General features: G+C 35.0%; 1 pseudogene; it reads right to left on the reverse strand.

Moving 5' to 3' along the window:
* Positions 1-950: 950 nt before the first annotated feature.
* Positions 951-1,453, reverse strand: LOC129478369 (glyceraldehyde-3-phosphate dehydrogenase-like; annotated as a pseudogene).
* Positions 1,454-4,342: the final 2,889 nt, after the last annotated feature.

Raw genomic sequence — 4,342 nt, forward strand, 5'->3', positions numbered from 1 at the left:
TGATAAATTCTATAGTAGTGTACAGGCTTCCACATTCATTCGCCACTCACTGACTCACCCCGAGCAACTTCCAGTCCTGCAAACTCTATTCATGGTGAATGCCCTGTACAGGTGTACCATTTTTTATCTTTTATACTATATTTTGAGTGTCTCTTTTCCATGTTTAGGCACACAAAAACTGACCATTGTGTTATAATTGCCTACATAATTGAGCACAGTGACATGCTGTACAGGTTTTTACCCTAGAAGCTGTAGTCTGTACCATCTAGCCTAGGCTATACAATGTAGGTTTGTGTAAGTACACTCTGTGACTTTCTCAGAGTGACAAAATTGCCTAATGATGCATTGCTCAGAATGTATTCTCACCATTAGCAATTTGTGTTTCTAAAATTAACATGAGTCCTTCTAGGTTATTATTATGACAAATGTTGTCCATTGAATTCTAATAGATAATTTAAAACAGCATTTTAAGAAGCTATTCATTCTTTCTAGTCTAAAAAATTATACTTAGAAATTGTTGAAAATTTTAGAATTTTTATATTATTAGATAATTATGGTTATCAATAAAAATATTTTCACATAATAAACTAATTTAAGATATTTAATCACTAAACAAGCTTCACACTTTAAAAATAACCCCAATGTATAATGAAATGTGATTTTAGTAGTCTTACATTAATTTATGACAGTGTGTTATTTTTAATTTTTATTTTAAATGAAATTGGCTATAATTTTCTTTTGTTTTTTAGGTGAGCACAGGGGACTTTATTGATGGTAACTGACAAGGTGGGGCTCCCTAGGCCCCTCCCTCTTCAGGGGGTCTGCATGGAAATTGTGAGGAAGGGAGATTCTCAGTGTGGTGGGGGACTGAGTGCAGCAGGGAACTCCCCAGCAGCTGAAAGCCTCTCTCTTCCCTTTGCACTCTCGTTGGGGTTGGTGGTCTGGGGGTCTTACTTCTTGGAGGCCATGTGGGTCATGAGGTTCACCACCCTGTTGCTGTAGCCAAATTCATTGTCATATCAGGAAATAAGCTTGACAAAGTGGTCATTGAGGGCAATGCCAGCCCTAGAACCGAAGGTAGAAGAGTGAGTGTCGCTGTTAAAGTCGGGAGAGATGACTCGGTGCTCAGTGTAGCCCAGGATGCCCTTGAGGGAGCCCTCTGATGCCTGCTTCATCACCTACTTGATGTCATCATATTTGGCAGGTTTTTCCAGATGGCAAGTCAGGTCCACGGCCGACACATTGGCAGTGGGGACATGGAAGGCCATGCCAGTGAGCTTCCCGTTCAGCTCAGGGATGACCTTGCCTACACCTTTGGTAGCGCCAGTAGATGCAGGGATGATGTTCTGGTGAGCCCACAGCCGTCATGCCACAGTTTCCCAGAGGGGCCATCTACAGTCTTCTGGCTGGCAGTGATGGCGAGGACTGTGGTCATGAGTCCTTCCATGACCATCTATTTCAGTAAGAGAAACAGAGGAAATAACAAACCTCTCTTCCTTCTTGATTAGCAACAATTTCTCAGATAGACTGATATTTTTAGTAAGCCAATTAGAAAAAAATGCTGAAACTCTAAGCTGTTCATGTTGAAATTTATACAATAGAAATACAAAATTAGAGATGAAAGTGAATGGCAGAAAAACAGCAACAACTCATCTGTACAATCAAGTAAATCCAACAGAAACATGTCTCAACTCAACTTTCCTTTGGCTTTCGTCTTCCAAAATGTCCATGAATACTCCAAAGCCATTCTTCAAGCAGGGAAAGATGGTAGCAAGACATTCAAAGTGCAAAGGGAGAATGGTTTTATATTATCACGGCTAAATATTTTGTTATTGTCATTCATTTTTTAGTTTTAAAATATTATAAATGCATGTAATCATGTAATCACATTGACATGAGCCTTCCTGGGGCCTTGGGAGGGGCTGATGTAACTGACAGGTCCGAAATCTAAGGTTTATACTTTCATGGCAAATCTTTCTATGTCTGAATTTGAAAAGTGTTCATAATGGTCTCTAGCTATTAGTTTTGCTGTTTGTAGTCTGTGATTTAAAAAACTTTACTGCTGATTGTTTAAATATTTTTATTATACAAGGAAAAATATCTTTATGATAAAGAATTATTTACTTATAGGTATTCATTTTACACACACACACACATACACACACATATGTATATATTCAAGAGTGAAATTTCTTAAATGCATAGAGTATGAAGTAAGCATTTTTTTCTTCTTAGTATCCACACTAGGCATTATGCAGTTTATATCCAGAGAGAATGAAATAAATATTGATAGAATAGCTTAATAGACAAAGCAGCTGGAAATAAATTTTCTAAAGAAATTTCTGTAACATCCATAACAAGCTGTGATTTATAGCAGGTTTTTAATAGATTTTCTACTTTTATTGAACTCATTGGTTAAGTTTGCCCAAAGTACGTACTATTCACTCAGAGAAGTATTTTCAGAATTGTTTTTGTAATTTTCTGAATAATGCTATCTCCCTTTTTAAAATGACTTGAAAACGCTCTTATTTGAGTGATTCCCTTTTTCCCCCTTGTATATGCTAAGTATAGTTAAAAGCAATGGTTTCTATACATTAAAGAAATGTTTTACAATATTTTAAACATTTTCATTTATGAAGTTGAATTAAACATACAAGAAAATTTCTTACAGCTTAGGTTAGGATGCTGATGCTTCTCAGGAGTGAAGAATTTTAGTTTGGGTTTCTCATTCCCTGTTTTGTTTGGACTCGGCAGTGCAGTGGGTGAGATCTATTTAAAATAATTTTGGGAGTGTAGTAGATTCAATTATTGGCCCCAATACTTTACCCTTTCATGCTTCCATACTTTTCCCTACAGTTCATCATAGCTTGCCTCTTGACTTTTTGTTTGACCGTGTATATTAGTTTCCTGGGGCTGCGGTAACACAATGCCATAAACTGGGTGACTTAAATGATAGATATTTATGTTCTTACAATTCTGATGTCTGGAATTCTGAAATCAAAGTGGTGGAAAGATTGGTTCCTTCTGAGGGCTGTGAAGGAGAAACAGTTCCATCCTTCTCTCCTACTTTAACCAACTAAACCACAGCTATCTTGGAGATATGTGAGCAGAAACAAATGTTGCTTTCAGGTACTTAGTTTGAACATGGTTTGTGATTTGGCAATTTTTAGCAATACTTAACTGATACAGTTAGTATATAAATTGTTTTCCTAATAAGTTTATTAGCTGCCTTGATATCAAAAAATTTTATGCATTTTATTTCAATATGACGAATGCTACTTTTTTATTGTACTATATATTTAAAGATTTTAATAAATAAAATTTGTAAAAATTAAAAGCAATAACAAGAAAATATGGAGGAATATCTTTTTTTCAGTTTTACTTATCTAAAACCTTTTTAAGAGAAAGGAGATATGCTTATGATTTGCTGAGTTCACAAATATTTTATTTTTTTATAATCCTCTCACTTTCACCTGAATTATAAATCTGTTCATCCTAAACAAAAGAGTAAATACCTAGATAGTAGATTTTTTGTTAGCTAAACTACCCCACTCATTTCTACTTGGCAGAATCTAGAATTCTGAAAAGCAGAGGAATGTAGACTATTTAAGAAGTTAAAACATGCCGTGGTAGGCTAGTTTGTCTTTCAGGGATAGAGATCGTAGAAGAGCTATGTGAAAAGCTAGCATTCAGATGGAATGGTTTTTCATCCCTAGACCAAGCTTGTCCTCTTGAGTCATCCTAGCTAGAATATTTGTGAACATTTTTTACATGAATCTGTGGAAGAGAAAACATCAGTATTAACTATAAGTTACAGTGTTTTTTAAACACAACTGCAATGGGTACTCACTCTGCTGAAAGGAAACAACCACAAAATGATGCATTTTTACCCAAGGATTTGCTCCTCTCCATACAGATGACTAGAGATAACATCAGTTCCGAATTCATGAAATCACAGATTAATTTAAGTTCAACATGCAAATGAGTATAAATGCAAATTATATTTATATTACCTATGAAAATTTTTATCTATTTATTATTATCAATTTCTGGTTTGAAAACTAAGAACATAGATAAATCAAAACCCATATTTTTGTGTGTGTGTGTTTCAGTAGGGCTTCACACGGGCAAGTTCAACTAGCCCTTACAAAGTAGTTGAAAATTAATTATCTAATCCCCAACTCTCTCCATAGATATAAAGATATAACTGCCATTTGGACATCTTTGCATGTCTTAAATTTCATGTAAGTCTCATGACTTATTAAATTTAGCCTATTACAAAGGACTTCATTTTCTTTTCCAAATTCTTTCTTCTTCATACAAAAAATCAATACCATGGTTG

This window comes from Symphalangus syndactylus, chromosome 3 (assembly GCF_028878055.3).
Source record: "Symphalangus syndactylus isolate Jambi chromosome 3, NHGRI_mSymSyn1-v2.1_pri, whole genome shotgun sequence".
NCBI lineage: Eukaryota > Metazoa > Chordata > Mammalia > Primates > Hylobatidae > Symphalangus > Symphalangus syndactylus.